At 42.4% G+C, this 21277-nt stretch overlaps 1 long non-coding RNA gene across 3 annotated transcripts; it reads right to left on the bottom strand.

Annotated features, from left to right (window-relative positions):
- Window positions 1–2355: 2355 nt before the first annotated feature.
- On the bottom strand, window positions 2356–20720 carry LOC121476774. 3 transcript variants are annotated; one of them, XR_005984030.1, is made up of 7 exons: window positions 20391–20720; window positions 14347–14512; window positions 10902–10951; window positions 8475–8571; window positions 7651–7881; window positions 4795–4851; window positions 2356–2836 (listed from the first exon to the last, which is right to left on the bottom strand). It is a non-coding gene; the product is annotated as an uncharacterized LOC121476774 (long non-coding RNA). The 3 variants fall into 3 exon arrangements; XR_005984031.1 differs by lacking the exon at window positions 8475–8571; XR_005984029.1 differs by lacking the exons at window positions 7651–7881; window positions 8475–8571.
- Window positions 20721–21277: the final 557 nt, after the last annotated feature.

Here is a 21277-nt window from a genome sequence, read left to right as displayed (position 1 = left end):
CAACTTCCAGGAGGTGGAGCTTAATCACCCCCAGTCAAAATAAAAGAAACCACCCCCGCACTTTGAACACGGAGAGCTGTGTTTTGTGGGTGCAGCACGCAAAGGGGAGATCAGGGACTTTACAGTGACGAGCATCACCTTGGCAAGGTGATGGCCATCAATGTAACAGCGGTAAGTCATGTTGACAGCATGTGCCCTTGATATGATGTGATGAAAATGGGCACTTGGTATCTGTGGTTTCCCACACTAAGAAACTTGGGCCCAGTCTAATCTTGAGAAAACACCAGACAAATCCTAACCAAGAGGCTTTCTACAGAACAGCTGGCCAGCATTCCTCCACCGTTCAGGTCATCAAAGACAAGGCATAGCTGAGAAACAGTCACAGCCCAGAGGAGGCTAATGTAGCTCGCAGGATGAAAAGCAATGTGGGATCCTGAATTAGATCCCAGAGCAGAGAAAGGACATTAGTAGAAAACCCAAGGAAACCCGAACCAAACCTGGAGCTGAGTTAACAGGGTCGTGCCAATGCTGACATCTTACTTTTGATCATTGTAGCACAGTTTCTGTAGGAATAATACCATTAGGGGAGATTCTCTGAGGGGGGCACCGGAACCCTTGGCGCTATCTTTGTAACTTTTCTGTAACTGTAAAACTATCATGAAATAAAAAGTTATTTCAAAAAATTGAAGATGCTTCCATCAACGAACATGCCTATCAGCAAGTAGCTTGGCATTAAAAAAACCGAACCGCTTCTAACCCCTTACGTCATACCTAATCAGGTTACGGAACACGATGAGTTAGATCACAGAGTTAGGCCCACCCAGTCCAACGGCTGTGTTTTTAATATTGTGTCTTTGTCCCTTTTTTTTAATAGGGCCTGCCTTCGGCATGCCCGTGATATCACGGCTCTGTCTTTAATCCTGCCCTACCTCTGACTCGGGCTTGTGCTGTAGCCAGGGGCCCCATCCTCTGTACTGGGCCTCAGCCTCTTGAGGCTCCCCACATCCTAACATTGAGCCTGGATGGATCTTCTGCAGCCACTGATACTTTGGATCTTGTGTCTTTTCAACTACTTTCTCTCAGTCAGTCGGGTCTTGGTAAGGGTAAGAGCTACTTTTGTTAAGGAGGTTAGACTGGATTCTAAGGGCAACAGGAAGCTTTTGAAGACTTTTAAGCAAGAGAGATGCATAATCTGTAGAATATGAACCAGGAGGGAGGGATGCAAGAGTGACTTTCAGAGTGGCTATTACGGCAGCCCCCCGGGCAGATGCGGTAGGCCCGGACCCGGGTGCTGGCACTGCGGGTGGGGACTTCTGATACCGTGACAATGAATAATGATAATCATAAACATTTATATACTCCTATGGGGTTTCCACTGCAAATGCCTTTACATTCTTTGTCAATTAATGTTTACAACCCTGGGTAGAGTTTCCATTTTGCAAATGAGAAAAACTGGAGCCATACGAAATTAAGTGAATTGCTCCAGGCTAAGCAGCATAATTTTAACCCAAGCATTTTGATTCCAAATTCAATGTGCTTTTCCAGTGCCCAATTGCAAGATTAAGGGGGAGATACATGTTAACAATTTGGTCTATTACCCCTTGGGTTAATGGCTTTCGAAATTACCGTACTTACAAGCTTAGGGATACATATTCCTGGGCCCCCCACAGTTGGAGGTTCTGACCCATCTTCTGGAAGGGGGGCCCAGAGCTCTGTAGCACCCTGGAGGCTATAAGGAAAGGGGCTTGTGAAGCTCACTCTGAAAGCCAGAACTGCCATGGTCTTTGCTTCTTTTCCCAATTCCCATGCACAGGCAACACGGGGGGCAGCTGTTCTCCAAGTTCATGTACCACCGGTGATTCATGTACTGAGTGTGGAGCCTGACTCTGAGCTCCATCTCACAACCCTGAGATTGTGACCTGAACCTAAATCAAGTTTATTGATTGCCTACCATGAACTAGGCACTGTAGAAATGCTTTGATGTAGAAATCTATATCCAAAAAAAAAAAAATAGGATATAGATTTTTTAAAGTATTTTTTAAAAATATTTATTTATTTATTTATTTATTTATTTATTTATTTATTTATTTATTTAAGACAGAGAGAGAAAAAAGAGAGTAGGAGAGGTAGAGGGAGAATCTCAGGTAGACTCCGTGCTGAGTGTGGAGTCTGACTCGGGGCTCCATCTCACAACCCTGAGATGGTGACCTGATCTGAAATCAAGAATCAGATGCTTAACCGACTGAGCTACCCTGCTGCCAGCATCTTTTTAAACTATTATTTGAGGGGATCCCTGAGTGGCTCAGCGGTTGAGCGTCCGCCTTCGGCTCAGGGTATGATCCTGGGGTTCTGGGATCGAATCCCACATCAGATCAGGCTCCCTGCGTGGAGCCTGCTTCTCCAGGCCTGTGTCTCTGCCTCTCTCTGAGTGTCTCTCATGAATAAATAAACAAAATCTTAAAAAAAAAACCAAACTATTATTTGAGCAGTCATCTTTCCAAATCTGAGTAGCATTAGCAAACTTGACTTCGAAGCTATTTTTGCTGTTGAATGATTACTTTGTCCTTTTCGCTCCTTTCCTGCCCTGAGCCTCTTCTGTGATCACTGTCCCCATGTCCCAGGCCTGGCTCCGTGACTTCCCAGCAGCAGGCCTCCAGCCACAGAAGCGCCGCCACACACCGGCTCCTCCAGAACAGAAGCCCCAGCCCAAGCAGGCTCAGAGCTTGTGGTTTCGCAGCCACAGGGAGGAGGGGATGGGAGAGGTTGGTGTGAGCATCTTCTCATCTTCAGGCCTCCAAGCGGAACTGCAGGTGATGACTTCGGTGCGCCGCTTCTCCTTTAAGAAAATAATGAAATTGTCCAGAATTGTTCCCTGTCTTATTTGGCCTAAATAATGGATTTTCTTTCTTTGTTTAGCTCTCTGGTACATCTAAAATCAGATGTACTGCTTTATGTAATTGTTTCTTGTTACTACTTTATTTGAAGGTCACTTAAGGCTTGTGGCTCACTATTTGTGAATTTTATCTACTTTTCAATCATTACAAGAGCATAAATACCTACGTACTTGCGTCTCGAGTTACAAAAAAAGGGGGGGGGCAGCTCACATGGGTTAGGTGCTCTGAAGAGCAAAACTGCAGTGACCCATCACTGTTTTATGGATACGCTTTGCCTCAGCCCCCACCGGGCCACCATGCAGTTCCAGGCCCTCACTCGCCACAGGAATATTTTCCTGGAAGGCAGAGTCAACCCAGAGAAAACCATTCTTTCCATGTGGTGATGGCTTCTCCCCAGAGGCCTGGCCTCAGCAAGGGGTGTGGAGAGGCATGTTTGCACTTCACCCAAAGGGGCCCTGGTCTGCCACACATGCAACTTGCCAAGCCCAGGGGGTATGTCCCTCCCTCTACCTCAGCTGAGAGCTCTCTGGTGGGGAGAAGACGCATGGAAGTTTATTGATTGCCCACCATGGACTGGGCACTGTAGAAATGCTTTGATCGCTTACAAACATCTCTTTCCCTCCAGCAGGTGGGACTACACGTGGCCGTCATCGTGTGGCCTTCTCTGCGGTTGGTACTCTCTGGGACCCCTCGGCCCTGGGCAGCACACACTCCACAGCCCGGGCTTGGCAGGGTTTCCCAATGGGATTCCCAAGGATCACAAATCCTCCTGGCTGGGGGCACCTGGAAACTCTCCTGCAGGACACAGTTGGCTGTTTCAGCTCCACTGTTGCCCCTGCCCCCAACCTTGGTTTATTAAAGGATCAACGCAAACCACTGACCTCTCACAGCAAGCCCTAGGGGTCAGGACCTAGTTCAGCTCTCAGTGGCTCTCCTCACCTTAAAGGGGACATAGAAGGGATCTATTCTTTGTATTCCCCTCTAAGGCGATGGCCATGGGTCATATAGTCCTAGTCTCTGTCTAACAGCAAGGCCAGGTGAAGCCAGCAAACCTTGTTGACTCCAATGTGCTAACTTTGGATCTTTCTGAATAATCCTTCCTGATTTTGCTTGTGGGGTTGAGGAACAGCCCTCTCCGTAGTCCCTGTCCCACAAATAGCCCCCTGACGTTAAGGGGCCTGGACGCACCCTTCACAAGGGCAGCCCTCTAGGAGTGGTGAGACCTCCATCTGCTTTCATAACCCTTTCAGACAGAAGGGAGGAACCAGGATTGGTCCGAGCTGGTTTCTAAGGAGCCCAGCCTAGAATCTACATCATGACTACCCAGGGTTTGGTGAACTTGAGTCTACGGTGTTTAATCAGAAAGCTGGAAGCATGGGGTGGTTGGCATCGCCGGGCAGAGAAACATCCACAACAGGCAAGCGCCCTCAATGGAGGCAGGGCCTGTATGGGGCATCGTGGTGGAAGCAGGACCCCTCACAGCAGCTGGGGGGAGGGAGCGATGACAAGTCCCGGCCCTCCAGAGAGAAAGGAGCGTTCTGGCAAGGCGTGGGCAGATTGTCAGGCCCCAAGCCAGGCAGCTGTGGTTTGGGGCCGGGTTCCAGGGCCAGCAGAGAACTGGAATGCCAAATGGGAGCTGAGCAGGCGCCCAGTCATATGCCAAACTTGGCCCACGGGGCGGGTTTAGACAGAAATGCTCTGCTTTCAGGGCACCTGGGTGCCAAAGAGCTTTCCTCATATACCTGGATCCTGGGCTTGGCACAGCAAGACTGATCGAGTCCCTTTCCCCCAACTAGTGGCCAAAGGTCCCAAATTATGAAACAATAAGCTTGTGTAGGATCAGATCAGCTACCTAGCAGAGTAGAGTAAGTGTGCAGATGTTCCAGGGATCTAGGATTACCTCTATCTTCATCCTCCCCACCAGATTCTTCCCTTGAGAGGCAGCCGTTCCTATAAACTGAAACAGATGAGTTCTTGCTAAGATGCCTGATAGATTTTTTTTTAATCTCTTAAATTCACACACAAAGAGACTGTAGATGATAGACATATACATCTATACATACCCACAGACACACTTACGCATGCAGATCGGTCTTACGTACATAGTAGACGAATCCCTAAAAAGTCATCCTTAAGTTCAGTTTTTATAAATAATTTTTACTTGAAATTATCAAGGCAACATCTCCGGATGGATCAGCATGCTCTCTTTCATTAAATAATAGGACATATGCAGCCTAACTTTCTTTTTTTTTTTCCTTTCCTAGTTTTTTTGCCAGGAACCTCAGAGCTCAACTTCCTATTTAATTTCATTACTTCCTTAGCTTCAATCTTCTGATAGAATAGTTATTTTCTTTGAACCCATTTTGTTACATGACTTCTGTATATAGGTCCTTGATGTAGTGACTTCACGGGTATTTATCAAATGTAAGTTTCCATGATTTTCAAAGTGAATAATGAGCAAGTGATAAATAAATGAGTTGACTTTTCTAGCATCTTAAAAACACGTACCAGGGAAGTTTGCCAATTGATGGGTTACTAAGTTCTGGAAAAGCAGAACTCTACTGTAAGGAACAGTATCCTATCTTGGAACCTACTTGCGTGGAGTCTGGAGTGTGGAATTCACCCTCTGCGGTTGAGTGTGAAGGAGGGTACCTCTGTGTTGGAAGGACCCGCAGCAGGAGAGAACTCCTGGTCTCCCCCATGGTGCGCTTTGCCAACACCACTCACTTTGCACCTACTCTCCCAGCCATATTTGCAAACACACCTAGGAATGTTGGCTACATCCTTCCCGGGCAATGCAGACAATGCTTTTGCAGTCCTTTATCTGACCTACTTGGTCAACACGGCGCCTTGACTCAAAGATATCAGGGAAGAAAAAGGCCTGCAGTGTCACTGAGTCCATTCCTCCGGGTGGGGCAGGAGTGAGAAGAAACCTGATCGGCCCCCTCCATCTCTAGGGAGAAGCATGTGGTGAAATCTCCTCTTTCCACCCAGAGCAAAGCCATCGGCATTGGCCATCTTAGGAGTAACCAATTTAGTTTCTCATTCTGGCATCCATCCTTACTGTGTTCTTGGAGATAATTGGCTGAAGCAGGAATATGTGTTTAGGAAATCTCTCACAAGCATATCGTGGGGCCAGTAACCCACGTGCTGTTCCTCAGCTCTGTTAACCCTGGTCTGAAGGTGGAGGCTGGAGCTCTGCTCTGCTCAGGAGGGGCTGGCACCTGGTGGCTCTGCGGGGCTGGGGGGTGAGTACGGTGGACAGTACTGCCCCCAGAAGACTGGGAAGATGAGCCACTGTCTTGGCCAGTTTTCCAGGCAGGGGGCCATCGGTATGGAGTGAATGGCATTAGGATCCCCAGTGTCCTAGAGGCAGGAAATGGATAGATGGAAGGTATCTCCCCTCGGAAGCAGCTCTTTGGGCACACATGTCATCCTCGGCTCTGATTTCAAAGGTCAAAAAGGGAAAGTCCTAGGGCAACCTGGAATCGTCCTAAAATAAGTAGAGGACTGACAGGGGGGAAGGGACTTGGCTTACTTCATGTAATGTTTTGAGGAACTGAACTCGGACCTGTGAACACCAGTTAGAAGGAGACCAAACTGGGTTCCACATGAGGAAGGAATGATCTCTTAGGGTTGATCAAAAGTGGATTGGGCCTATCCACGGACAAATTCGTAGAGAGACAGGTTGCTGAGGGGCAGGTGCCAGGGGCTGGGGGGTGGAGGACTGAGCAGTTACTGTTTGCTGGGTACAGAGTTTCTGTTCCGGAAGAAGAGGGTTCTGTGAACCGGTGGTGGGGATGGTGTTACAACAAGGTGAAGGTACTTCATGCACCGACTGTACACTTGAAAATAGTTAAAAATACATTTAAAATATACATTACATAATATTTACCCTTTAAAATGTAATGTATGTAATGTATATTTTATCACAGTAAGGAAATTAGGTAAACATCGTTGGAGATTAAAGGACCTTGTGACAGTGGAAGAAAAGTGACTATTAGCCAGCTTATCACACGAGCCTGAGTGTGCTCCTCTGGTAGCTGCTGCTGGTTTTGTTTCGGAGAAACAGTCCCAGAAACCGCAAACTAATATGGAGAGAGAGGCTAATTCCTCAGGATTTTTTAGACAGAAAATAAGAGCAGGAAGGCAAGTTTCCTTAGGAAAGGGGGCCCACCTGCCTCCCTCTCGTCTGCATGTGTGAGTGGACAGCATGGGGTACTCATTAGCTCCTGGGGGCAGCAAGAGGCATGGTGATGGTGAGGAAAGATTCTTCCTACTTCTAGTTTTGTAGTTATTTAGCCTCTTAGAGCCTCACTTTCTTTATCTGTAAAATGGGAATAACATCTTTGCAGAAACAGAGAAGTGGTCTCTGAAAGTACCTACCACATAGTGATTACCCACAAAAATGTTCATTATCACTGGTCTCCCCACAATAGTCATTTTTTAAAAGTTCTACTTTTAAGACACATTTTGCCATGATTTGTCTGTCAGGGATGTGGTTCCTGCCAAATTCATCTTAGCAACCAGGAAATGGAGTTGATACTGCAAAACATATTATGCTTATTCAAGGCAATATAACCCAGTGCTATTTTGAACATCCTGGGTGTTTTACAAAAGGAAGGGTTATTATTTGTCTTAGGTTCATTGGGACCTCCCTCGGGGTCCATCAGTGGCACAGCTGAGACTTGGTCTCTTGACCCAGGAGACCATTGGCCCCACTGCATGGCCCACTCAAGTGTCCTCCAACTCTCACCTAGATGCCTGGATTAGAGACTCTTCTGGAAGAGGTCCAGGAGGTACTTCATCAGCATTCCACACTCTGCCAAACGACAATCAGGAGAGGGAGGCCAAAGCCAACCAGGGGAAATAAAGGCAGCAATGCTTTTTCTAACTAGTCCATCAGCGCTGAGGCTGTAGGGTGCTCCTCTCTCCTAGCTACCCACAGACATGCTTGTCTGTAGTCACCAGGGCTTGACCTGACAGACTGGTGGAACAGAGGGAAACTTCCATGAGGACTCGGGGAATAGAAACACTGTGAAATGTGAAACCACCGCTCTGACTTGTCCACAGCGCTTTGGGGCACAGAAAGGGAATTTCTGGTCTCTGTTCAAGCCAGCATGGAGTGCCTCTGCCCATTTCCCCACCCCTACTGAGGGACATTTGGCAGCACCTGAAAATGGCAAGACCCTGCAGGTTGCAGTTGTCCAGCCCTGGTCCTCCAGTGTTCCAGGTGGACTCTGGATTTTGCCTGATTCCTACCTCCTGAGACTCAGCTGCCTCAGATGGGGCAGCAGCAGGTGTTGTAAGACACCTATTGTCTTGGCATGTGTGCCTCACCATTTCCCTATACTTCAATCCCATCTTGGTGTTTGCTGTAAAAGATTACCTCAAGTCATTGGTGCCAAAAACCCAATTCAAACTAATTTAAGTAAAGATGGGAAATTACAGGCCTTGGGACGTCTAAGGGTGAATCTAGGCAGCTGAATCCAGGAACCCAGATCATGTCCTCATGACAGTATTTTGTGCTCTCTTTTTTCTCCACATCTCCCCTGTGGCCTTCATTCTCATTCTCCCTACCTGGTAGCAGGGATGGCCACCAAGATCCCCAACTTTTTATTAGCTTCACAGCTGCAGAACATAGAAAGGGAGTCTCCTTCCATCATCAGATGATTTTCTAGAGGCTGATGAAACACCAAAAATAACTTTAGTTCCTGCCTTCAAGCCTCTATGGCAAATGGGTTAAGCCTACGAGATCACTGGAGTTTGATTGGTTTATTAAAAAGAAGAAAATATGATTTTGAAACAGGATGTATTTGTATGTGAAGCCTCTAAAAGGGATTCTGGAGAATCAGGGAACTAACTGAATGCCACTGAATGCCTAAAGTTAGGAAGTAGGGGCTCCAGGACAGGGAAGGAGAAAAAAAGAAGGGCACTTGAAAAAATTTTGGCCTCTCACAACTTTGATTATATATCATTTCCAACAGCTATAGTTAGTTCCTTGGCTCCACACAATCATGATTTGTGGTGATCTAAACATGAAAACAGTGGTCACTACATAAAGTATATGTGAGTAAATTGGTGAGACTCGAACTGGGAAGCCAAGGGTTTGACTCTACCTTCTTTTACAGATCTGGAAGGTGTTGGGAAAGGAATAGGAGCCTGCTGCTAATGTAACCAAAGTGAAGTTTCCAGCATGAGTAATTAGCGTGAAACACCTACAAAGGGGTACTTGGGTCACTTAGTCCGTTAAGCATCTGACTTTGGCTCAGGTCATGATTGCAGAGTCTTGTGATTGAGCCCCACATCAGGCTCCTTGCTCCGTGGGGACCCTGTTTCTCCCTCTCCCTCTGTCCATCCCCACCCTCTGCTTGTATTCTCTCTCTCCCACTCTCTCTCAAAAAAATGAGTAATATCTTTTAAAAAAAAACAAAACCAACCGTCAAACTTGGTAAGGAACTATAAAATCACTAGTGGTAGTAGAGGAAAGAAAGAAAGAAAGAAAGAAAGAAAGAAAGAAAGAAAGAAAGAAAGAGAAAGAAAGAAAGAAAGAAAGAAAGAAAGAAAGAAAGAAAGAAAAATTTCTAACCACAGATATTCACTGAAAGGGCGCAAAGACTTCTATTTCATGGCCAAGGTGAAATAACAGGAAATGAATTGACTCTCCTGGTCTCAGTACCTAGAAAATTGGACAGAATATTGAAACAATAGTTTTCAGATATTAAACAACAGGCAGCATTAAACTATGGCCTTGAGAGGAGAGGTGGAAGGTAAGGAGAAGCTGGGAGTTCTATAATTGTTCCAGCTTGCTACCTCGGGGCAATTTCCAAATTGCAGTGCAGAGGGAGAAACAGAACTCAATAGTCTCATTGGAATGAAGAATTAGAGATCCAGGTGAAAGGAGGTTGAAGGCACTAGAATTTATAGATATGGGTATGAGAAACAGGGAGCTACCGAGAGAGAGCAAGCTCCAGAGATTTGCAGAGGGGTTGCTTCAAAACTTTAGCTGAGTACTGAAATATCTACACACAAGAGGAAAGTATCTGGGAGGGGAAAAACCCCTCAAAGCAGCAGGCTGAACATTTCCTGGGGCTCACACAGGGCTGGGAATAGTTTATAGGCAGGAGGGAGACTCTTCTCATTCAGTTCTACCATACTATTGGAACTAAACACATCCTGGACTAAAGGTTGCATTGGATCCACCTGTAATAAAACTTAAAATCAAACCTTGAAAGGATCCAGTTGCTTCTAGGCAACTTAACCCTGTGCTATAATAAAGTTCACCACTATTTCAAAGAATACAACAAAATCCACCAAACAACAATATAGAATTACAGTGTCAGGCATGCAATGAAGCAGGAAAATATTATTCCTAACCAGGAGAAAAACTGATCAATAGAAACAGACCCCAAAATTTCAGAATGATGAATTAGCAGATAAGAGCACTAAAACAGCTATTTAAAATATGCTACCCATGTACAAGAAAGAAGAAGAAAACATAAACATGATAAGAAGACAGACTGATGACATAAAAAAAAAGATCTGGATGGGACAAATACAGATTAATAATGCAGTATCTGAAATGAAAAATACTGGATGAGAATAATAGTTGATCAGATACTGCAGGAAAAAAAGATAAGTGAGGTCGAAGGCAGAGCAGTAGAAACTATCCACAAGGAAGCATAGAGAGAAAAAAGACTGAAAAAATTAAGAGAGCTTAGTGACTTGTGGGCTGTATATGTATAATCCAAGTGGATGACATCTGTATAATTAAAGTGTCAAGGAAATGATGTGAGGGGTGGGGAGAAAATATTTGAAGAATCATGAATAAAAATGTTTTAACTTTGATGAAAACTATATATTGACAGATTCAAGGAGCTCAACAAACACCAAGCAGAATAAACATTAAGAAAACCATAACAAGACACATTATAAACAAATTGTTCAAAATCAGTGTAAAAAGAAAATCTTAAAAAGCAGCCAGAGGAAAAGGGACACATCACATACCTGGAAACAAAAATGACCATAACAGCAGATTTCTTATTACAAACTGGAATCTGGAAGACAATGGAGCAATGTCTTTAAGGCAACGAAAGAAAAACTGTCAATCTTGGATTTAATGCTCAGCAAAAACAATACACAACAATATAAAAGTCATTAGAAACAACAAATACCCACCATTTGCTTTGACGTGGGTGGAACTGGAGGGTATTATGCTGAGTGAAATAAGTCAATCAGAGAAGGACAAACATTATATGGTCTCATTCATTTGGGGAATATACAAAAATAGTGAAAGGGAATAAAGGGGAAAGGAGAGAAAATGAGTGGGAAATATCAGTAAGGGAGACAGAACATTAGAGACTCCTAACTCTGGGAAACGAACAAGGGGAGGTGGGTGGGGGGTTGGTGTGACTGAATGACGGGCACTGAGGGGGGCACTTGGTGGGATGAGCACTGGGTGTTATGCTATATGTTGGCAAATTGAACTCCAATAAAAATAAACAAAGGAATGAATGAATAAATAAATAAATAAAACAATATAAAAATAAAGACAGTGAAAGCAATATAAAAATAAGAGTGAAATGAAAACTTTTCAAAGAAACAAAGGTGAGAGAATTCATTGCTAGAAGCTCTTCATTATAAGAAATATTAATAGAAGTTTTGTAGGTAGGATAACCACTTGAGAAAAGGATCTACTTAAATGACCAAAGGGTGCCAGAAATGGTAAATACGTGCATAATTTCTTTAAATGATGATTGTCTAGAGCAAAAATAATCACAGTGTATTGTGAGGTTCATAACCCATGTTGAAGCAAAATGTATGAAAGTGGCACAAAGAAGGAAGAAATGGAAGTATACTTTTTTTAGATTCATTTACTATACTTACAGTGGAATAATATTGGGGCTCCTGGGTGGCTCAGTCGGTTAAGCGTCTGCCTTCACCTCCGGTCATGATCCCAGGGTCCTGGGTCAAGTCCCACATCAGGCTCCTGGTCAGCTCCTTCCTCTCTCTCTGCCCCTCCCCTGGCTCTTGCTCTCTCCCCTCTCATTCACTCTCTCTCTCAAATGAATAAATAAAATCTTTTTTTTTAGAGTGGAATAATATTATTTGAAGTTAGACCATTGCACATTAAAAAGTATAATACATACCGTTTAGGGCACCAAAATATGTTACACAGATCAAGTCTTGGTAAACAAAACAAAACAAAAACAACAGCACAACCAGAAAACAAAAAACTCCAAAGAGCTATTTCAATAATTTTATCATTCTTAAATTTGTGTCTTTCATTCTGGCTTTAATTAGCTATAATGACATTTGTAATTTCAAAATTTAACCTGTCTCTGTAGTTCAACATCTGCTCCTCCTTTATTAAACATTGCCAAGTAACAGCGCAGGAAGTATTTTCAGCAGCATGCTGGTCTCAGCAAGCTAAATTTGGTACTGTGGAATTTGTTGGTGAGGATAAACTATGTGAGAATTCCTATGCTTGAAGTAATGCTGGCATCGGGCCACTTCTATTTAAATGATGGCTTTGGAAAAAATGGTGTTTACAAACTGATCCTACCACTTACAAACTGTACTACCTTCTGTTGGGGATAATACGTAAGGTCCCTGTGACTTGGAGGTCCCATACATTGCACATGGCGGAGAGAAGAAAACACACTGCTCTGGAGCCCTTCCTTATTTCCCGTAGAATGAACAGACTTTTGGAAACCGTGATGGAAAACTTGCTTACTTAATAACTAGCCATTCTTGTCAGATGAGTAGAAAATAATACTGAGTGACCTCATTAGTTTTTCCATCAAGGTGTCTCCCTATTCGGGACTACACGTGGGTCATATTTGAAACTATGAGCTTAAATCAGGTCTATTACTTAGTGGCTGGATAATCTGATAGTGGCACAACATTGTTAAGTGGTGGTGGATAACTTAAGGAAGGTATACGGTTGATAAGCACATCTTTAAAAAAAAAAAAAAAAGCACATCTAGATAGAGACCTAGGCAGCCTGGCTTGGTAATAAAGAACAAGTAGGGGATTCAGGAGATCCAAACACTGTCCCAGTTTTGCCATTTTCTAGACCCAAAGCAAGCCCATGTGACCTCCCCAGGCCTTAATTTCTATTTGGACTAGAGTAATGCTTCCCTAAGTGGAGTGCATACCACTGGTGGCACACCAGATTTTGTTATTAGTGTATTTTAGAAAATATAACCATTTTAGAGACTATAGCTCTATCCAACCATAATTTTATGAGTATTGTTGATGAGGATGAATGAATATATAAAAATCAAGTGAATATAAAGACAAATATTATGTAAACAAGAGTCCAGACAATACTAGGATGGAGAAAAAAAAAACTGGAAACATTATCAGTCTAAAACGCTGGGTTTAGAAATATTTGTTTTAAAGCGTTTACAATAGCACATAGTTTGCACATAATAGTGTAAATAAAATAAGAGAAAGATCCTGGCCACAAAACAGTAGAAAGTAGATGTCAGTCCTCTATACTAGGAAATCAAGAGATAATGCTAAAATTAAAAAAAAAAAAGCCTAAGTAGAAATATTATAGTTTTTTTTTTTGAAGATTTTATTTATTTATTTTGAGAGAGAGTGTGTATGAGTGGGGAGGGCCAAAGGGAGAGGGAGAAGCTCAAGCGGACTCCCTGCTGAGTGTAAATCCGGATGTGGAATTTGATCTCATGACCCTGAGTTTATGACCTGAGCTGAAATCAAAAGTCCCACGCTTAACCGACTGACCCAGGCACCTCTGTCAGGGTTTGTTTTTAAAAATAGAGAATTGAAGCTAAATATGAAAACAATAATTTAGAAGCACTAAAAATGTTAACTTCAAGAGGTGGAGTACGATTTTATTTTATTTTTTTAAAGATATTATTGTTTTTATCCATGAGAGACACACACGGGGGGAGGGGGGCGGGGGGCGCAGAGACACAGGCAGAGGGAGAAGCAGGCTCCATGCAGGGAGCCCAACATGGGACTCGATCCCAGGACTCCAGGTTCATGCCCTGAGCTGAAGGCAGACGCTCAACCACTGAGCCATCCAGGTGCCACTCATTTCCCCCCCTTTTAAGCTACAGATGATTCTGGAATGGCTGGGATCAGGATGCATAGACCACAGCTGGAAGCCTTTATCGATTCCATTTCATGACATTTATTAAATTGGAAATATGAGAAGTGGGTAGGCATCTATCGTTAAATGAGATAAAGCATATAAAATACCAGGCACTGAAATGAACATTTGCTACCCTCTCTTCCACCCAACCCCATGGGGAAGAAGATTAACAGGCAATCACTCAAATTGTGACTGATCATTTCTAGGGTTCCTGGAACCTGGAACCAGAGTGATGTTTGGGATGTGAGGAGCTTCTTTCATAAGGCGGAGCCTAGAATTGTATCAGAAGAAAGGAAAAATTAATGGGAAATGACTTGATCTTACACCCGATCGTTTGGAACATCCCAAAGCCAAGAGAGGCCTTTCTTGTCACACGTGATTTCATGATAATTAGGGCCAGCTGTGCCTGGGCAATTCAGGTCAAGCCAGATGCCAAACCCAACTCAAACACTTGCAGGAAGATCTTCATCGTCAAGAGCCTTCAAACATCCTGTAGAAAATCAAAAGAAGGTAAGTTGTGTTATCTTTTCCCATTTTGCCAAAATGTTTTTCTGAGTCACCGACAACTTCTATGGTGTTCACTTGTGCTTCGTACCTAAAGATAATGCTGCTGATGATAGATTGTGCATATATGGAAAAATCCTTAAAGGGGGGGCATCATTAACAGCTTTTCCACTCTGCTGGGATTTGTTCTTGGATTATTGCCCCTACCCATAAACCAGACAACTCACCCATATTTCTAGCCAATAGAGATGAACTGTCTCAGAATCTCTCTGAACTAGAGAGGAATTGAGTGACTGGGGAATGGTTTGGAAAGAAGGAGAGTTTTACTATATGCTCCGCTGTAACTTTTGAACTTAAATGAAAAGATGTATGAGAATTTCCTATTCTAAAAAGTAAGCACTATTAAAAAAATACCTTTTCTTGGGACGCCTGGGTGGCTCAGTGGTTGAGCGTCTGTCTTCCAGTAGGGTTGTGATCCTGGAGTCCTGGGATCGAGTAATAATACTCGCATCAGGCTCACTGCAGGGAGCCTGCCTCTCTCTCTCTCTCTCTGTCTCTCAAGAATAAATAAATAAAATCTTTAAAAAAACCCCACACTTTTCTTTTCAATGGAAGATATATTTATTTGCTAACTGGCTCACTTTAGCTAGAGAAATTCTAGTTGACACAAACCCTACTTTAGAGACTGGAAACTTCTTTTCTTCCAGGTCACTTCAATTTTATTCTTCCTATCGAACTGCGGATTTCTTAAAGTATTTTGAATTGCAGACCCTTTCATCTCATATTTCTTTTACTTCTACTTCAGGACAACCTTTTTTTTTTTTTTTTTTTTTTTTTTTTTACAGCTATAGTTGAGAGAACTCCCCAACAAAGCCATACAGTATTTTGCTTCACTAGAAGGAAAGTAGGCTAGGCCCCAAAGCAGTGTTGGTGTTGCTTGGTCTTGTGACCCCCTGCTCACCTCAAGCCGGCCTGCCCCTTCTCTTAGGCCCCTGTTTTCACAGGCCAGTTGGTTGCAGCTAGAAAGGAGGTGGAGTAAGAGCCATGGCTCTACTGCTATTTGTTATGGTGACCGACTTGGGGCTGAATGGAGAATTCACTGCATTCCTGAAGTTGACTCACTTCCAACCAAAACCCTTGGGTTGGGGTTGGAACTCAGCTCAGGCTTTCCAAAGGGCTGTTCCTGTGAGCTGGCCTTGGATGATCTTATCTGGGCCAGCTCAGGATTGCTCTTCAGCTTGGAGACCTCAGTCTAGCTTGTTCGGTAGGACGTTGATTTAAAAAAAAAATGGCTTAGCTCTCTGGAGATGAGAAAGAGAATTCTGAGAAGCATTTTCAGAATTGATCTAGACTCATCTGGGTTCCATGAGCAGTAGAAGCTCCAACAAAGTAACCTCCAGCTGTCCTAGATGTGAGCACATGTCAAAGGTATTGCAGGAACAGGCTGGTTCCAGAAGTGAAAGGAGCTCGCACTTAATTGGATTCTCTGCTTTAGTTACTGGCAGCCACACTCCTAGATTCTCTCAAGTTCTGCAGCAAGATTAGTATAGAGATGTAATAATATTGTCCTTGAAGGCGTTTTAACCTTTTTACTGAATAATTCTACGATGTATAATAGAACTCATACCACTGACCCTTAGGTTTTCCCATTTTGGTGAAACCTATACTCAATTTATAGATCAGCGGTCCCTAAATGAACTATTTGTGTGTAGTGGACATGCAAGGGAACAATGTGGGGGAACAATCAGAAAATATTTGAACCTAAATTTATTTTTATCCAGAATAAAACAGAAAGCTTTACTAGTATTTAATGAATGGGTTGCCACTGGTCCCTTCTCTTAGTCCACATGTCAGAAGGTCAAGCGTTCTGGATGACAGAGGAGAAAACTTGAAGGAATCTTATAGTTTGGAGAAATTAATAGCATCACCATAATTTATTTGTTTTTAATGTACTAGGACTCAGTGCAGTTTATGTGCGACAGGTTGCATGGATTTGCAGGTTTTATAATCTTTAAAGTCTAGTTTTGATAAAACTAAACCTTATTAAAATAGGCTAGTGGCATGAAAATATTCCTGTAATGGAACCAGGGAGTAAAGCTGATATCAAAATACAATCAAGTAAACAAGATTATGGTAGAGCAGACACCTCTCTTATTTATGAGGTTAAAATAAGGTGAAAATAAGGAATCTATTTCATCTCATAATCCCAACTAAAAATACTAGTGAGAGCAGAAATATGATTATTTTATCTTTATCTCATCTTCTTGAAATGTCTATTTTTGTGATTTTTTTGAGCATACATAATATGTTAATGGAATTCTACATGTCTATGATTTTATAAGTAGATAACCATTTCATGAGCGAGTATGCCCAAACATTTTCTTACTGATGGGATACGCAATCAAAACAATTTGGAGGTCACTGTTAAAGAGAGGCAAACTAAAGCAAAATAATATTCAATTATTTCTTTGTATCCTGAAAACAAATGAGTCAGAAATAAGTTCTGTCCTTGAGTCCAATCACAGCAAGCCCACCGCTCAGGGTCTCTGTGATTCTCAAAAATGCCATCTTCTTAAAATATTATTTCTAATATTGTGTGTGAATTAAACCCATGAGGCTAAAACAATGCTGTGGGAAGAATGAAAGTTCTCAAGTCAGACAGCCCTGGGATGTAGCCCAGGCCCTGTAATTTACTTGCACTGTAACCCACATAGTCTTGGTTTCCTTATCTGTCCCCTGGGGGGTAAATGACCTCACAGAGTTGGGAGGATTACACGAATTAATAAATACACAGTCTCTGGCATATGGTAGCCTTCCCTCCCCCTGCATTATATTTTAACTATAATTCATGAAATTTAACTCTAGACTAGACTAGAGTGAGGTTGGCCCAAATACTTCCAGAAGTCAGAAATGCTGTGGGAATAAAATCATTACTCTTATCTCCAACATACTCATGCAGATTCCACCTTACTCGACCTGAGACACCTGCACTGAAATGCTCCAACACTCTACACTGAGCCCTTCTAGCATCTTCATGCTGCCAAAGAGCATGTTTAGTTTCCAGGACTTTCTTGGAAATACTAATGGACCATATCACCAGGAGACTGAATATTGAAATCATATGAGTCATGTCAGAATCTTAGCAGTGGTGACTGACAAAGTAAATCAAATGAAAGTAAAACTTTGCATTTGTAAATAAACAATGCTTGCATTACACATACTACGAAAAGCAGAACTCAACAAGCCATGTCGGCTGGTAGAGACATCCAGAGGGATCTGTGATTACACTGGGGGGAGGAGTAGAGTGAGAGAAGCCCCCATAAGTAGACATTTCAGAAACAGGAGAGGGCATGAGAGTTTTGTGTCCAGAAAATGGGGATGTTTTAAAAATAATGAGCAAAAGGATAGATCTTTTGTCTAAAAGATCTGAATGAACACTTGACCAAAGATGACATTCAGGTGGCAAATAAGCAAATAGGAAGATGCTCGACATCATTAGTCATTAGAGATATACAAACTAAAAACCACAATGACTATCACTACATGCTTTTAGAATGATATAAAAGAAGAGAAAAAGAAAAAAACTGGAAACCCCAAGCGCTGATAAGGATGAACTCTTATACTTTCCCGGCAGGAATTCACAGTGGTACAGCCACTTCGGAAAAGAGTTTGCTGGTCTCTTATAAAGTTAAATATATACTTACCGTATAACCAACAACCCACTCCCAGATATATACCCAAATGGGCTGAAAACTTATGCTCCCACAAAACCTATACCTGGATGTTTACAGCTCGTAAACTGGAAACAACTCAGATGTCCTTCCACAGACGAATAGATAAACTGTGGTATCTCCACACCACGGAATACTACTCAATAACAAGGAACAAACTGCCGGTCCATACAACATGGATAAATCTGAGATTATCTTTTGTGTGGTGAAAGAAGCCAGAACCTAAATGCTACATGTTGTATGATTCCATTTGTATGGCATTGTCAAGAAGGCAAAACTATAAGGACAGTCGGGAGAGGAGAGAGGTTGGGATAGGAGAGGAGTTGATGATGAAGGGGCAACGCAAAGGAATTTTGAGGGTGATGGAACTGTCCTATATATTATTATGGCAGAGAATATGTGACTCTGCATTTGCCAAAATCCATAGAATAGTCTAGAATTCTTTGTCTAGAATTCATTCAAAGAATGAATTTTGGGCAGCCCAGGTGGCTCAGCAGTTTAGCGCTGCCTTCGGTCCAGGGCCTATCCTGGAGACCCGGGATCGAGTCCCACGTCAGGCTCCCTGCATGGAGCCTGCTTCTCCCTCTGCCTGTATCTGTCTCTCTCTCTCTGTGTGTCTCTATGAATAAATAAATAAAATCTTAAAAAAAAAACAAAGAATGAATTTTATTACATGCAAGTAAAAGAAAAAATCAACCAGATTGTCAGAGGCCCCAGATGGAATGTAGACTGTGGCAAATGATCAAAATAGTATTATAAATGAATGATATGAGCATGGTTACAGGGGTGGGGAAGAAAGGAAACAATTTAAGTAACTCTGCAAATAGTGTTTTGAGTGGATATAGCGAGGCTAAAGACAAAAAAAAAAAAATGACTTGTATACAAAACTATAGTATACTCCAGTGAGCAAATTTGTCTCTTACAGGGTATGGGTTAGCAATTTTGAAACTACTTTACCTTCATGCCAGAGTTGAACAAGGTAAATGTAGCATAGATAATGAGAGCCAGGTTTCTTCTTGTTGGGGGAAGAAGTAGCATGCAAAGGGCCAACCTGTGGTGCTGGATTGCGTTGTTGGCATCCGTATGAACTCGTGTGTGGTATGTTTGTATGCTTTTAATATATATTTAGACAGATAAGGGATTCTTGACTTTGACACTGTTGACATTTTGGGCTGGAGAATTCTTTCTTATTTGTGCCTGTGCATTGTGGGATGTTTGGCAGCATCCCCAACTTTTACCCACTAGATCCCACTAGTAACACCCTCCCCTTGAGTTGTGATGCCTCAAAATATCTGCAAACATTACCCAATATCCTCTGGGGTGGAGGTGGGGGGACAAGATTGCCCCTGCTGGAGAACCACTGAATTAGTTGTATGCAGAGGCGAATACAGATACCTGTGTCTGCATGGTTTCGTATGCATGTATGATTTCCTAGTTCTATCGACTGACGATCTAGAAAACAGTGACATCTCAGTGCATATGAGCTAACTCACTCAGATCTTGGCTTCTAAATACCAATCTCCAATAGAAAGAATTAGGGCTCCTTGGAGAAGTGGTTGGTTCCAGGAGTGGGTCAGGGAAAATACAAGATGCGCCTGAAGCACCTTGTGATGTTACAAAATAGGGGCGTGCTCCAAAGACAGCATGGGGGACTTGTTGAAACCTGAATGAGCCTCCAGTGGCTGGAGCTACAATGATTTGAGGGGAAAAAATACCAACAATACGGGATTTTAATGTGGAGAAAAAAAGAAATATCTGTGAGTCTATAGTGCTGTCAATGAATAGGTGGAAGAGACATGACGATTCTTCTTCCCAGAAGAATTTAAGTCAATAAATGTAGAAAGGATGAAGGAAACTGGAGAATCATTTGAACATCACAGTCATAATTGCAAAAGGAAAGAACCACTTAATGGATGCTAAAATTGGTAGGTGAAAGTTGAAGGAGAAACCTGGCCGACATTGCCCTAACCAAATGATCAGTGTTAACATACCTGGTAATTAAGACGCACTGATATTATTTACTCCTTAATAGGATGCAGTGAGAATAGATGCAGTTTCACCTCTGAAATTTATAACCTTAGGTTACCAGGAGACAACAGACAAACCCAAATTGAAGGACATTTTACAACATACCTGACATTAATCTTCAAAATTTTTGTCGAGGGCAGCCCGGGTGGCTCAGCAGCTTGGTGCCGCCTTCAGCCCAGGGCCTAATCCTGGAGGCCTGGGATTGAGTCCCACGTCGGGCTCCCTGCATGGAGCCTGCTTCTTCCTCTCTGTCTGTGTCTGTTTATCTCTCTCTGTCTCTCATGAATAAATAAATAAATCTTAAAAAAAAATTGCTGTCAAGATTGCAAAAGACAAGACCAAGTAACTATAACAGATTAGAAGAGACTAAGGAGGCAGGACAACTAAAGGCACTGGGGTGTTCTGGAATAGAAAAACTGGGGAAATCTGATTGAAGTCTACAGCTTAGTTAACTATTTTGTACCAAGGCTCGTTTCTTAATTTTGCCAATTGCATCATGATTAGGTCAAGTGTTGACATTAGAGGAAGCTGAGTAAAGACTTTAGGAACTCTCTGGATTGATTGCAAATTTTGCAGGTCTAAAATTATACAAAAAAAAACTTTCTTTCTTTTTTTTTTTTTTTGTAAGATGAAAACCGTGGAGTATTCCTCTGCATGACACTCTCAGTTCAATGATAACACATAAGTTATATTCCAAATGCTATTCAATAGCCCCCAAAAAGAATAAATTTCCAGAAACTGCTACCAAAGGTACATGGAGGTAATTAAGGAACTCTGAGTAATTCTGAGAACTCTGAGAACCTACCATGTATTCTTCAGTGTCAATTACTTCTAAGGAATTAAAGAGTCCTATTTTTTAGAGATCTATAAAACATATCACAGTTTTCCTATATATTGAGAGTTTGATATATCCTAAAAAAGAGAATGTGGCTCTGAGTAGTTGTTAGAATCATTTTGAATGAAAATGAAAAGAGGTGTACAATCTGCCTTTT

Source organism: Vulpes lagopus, chromosome 16, assembly GCF_018345385.1.
Source record: "Vulpes lagopus strain Blue_001 chromosome 16, ASM1834538v1, whole genome shotgun sequence".
Taxonomy (NCBI): Eukaryota; Metazoa; Chordata; class Mammalia; order Carnivora; family Canidae; genus Vulpes; species Vulpes lagopus.
This window is presented reverse-complemented; position numbering and strand designations above follow the sequence as displayed.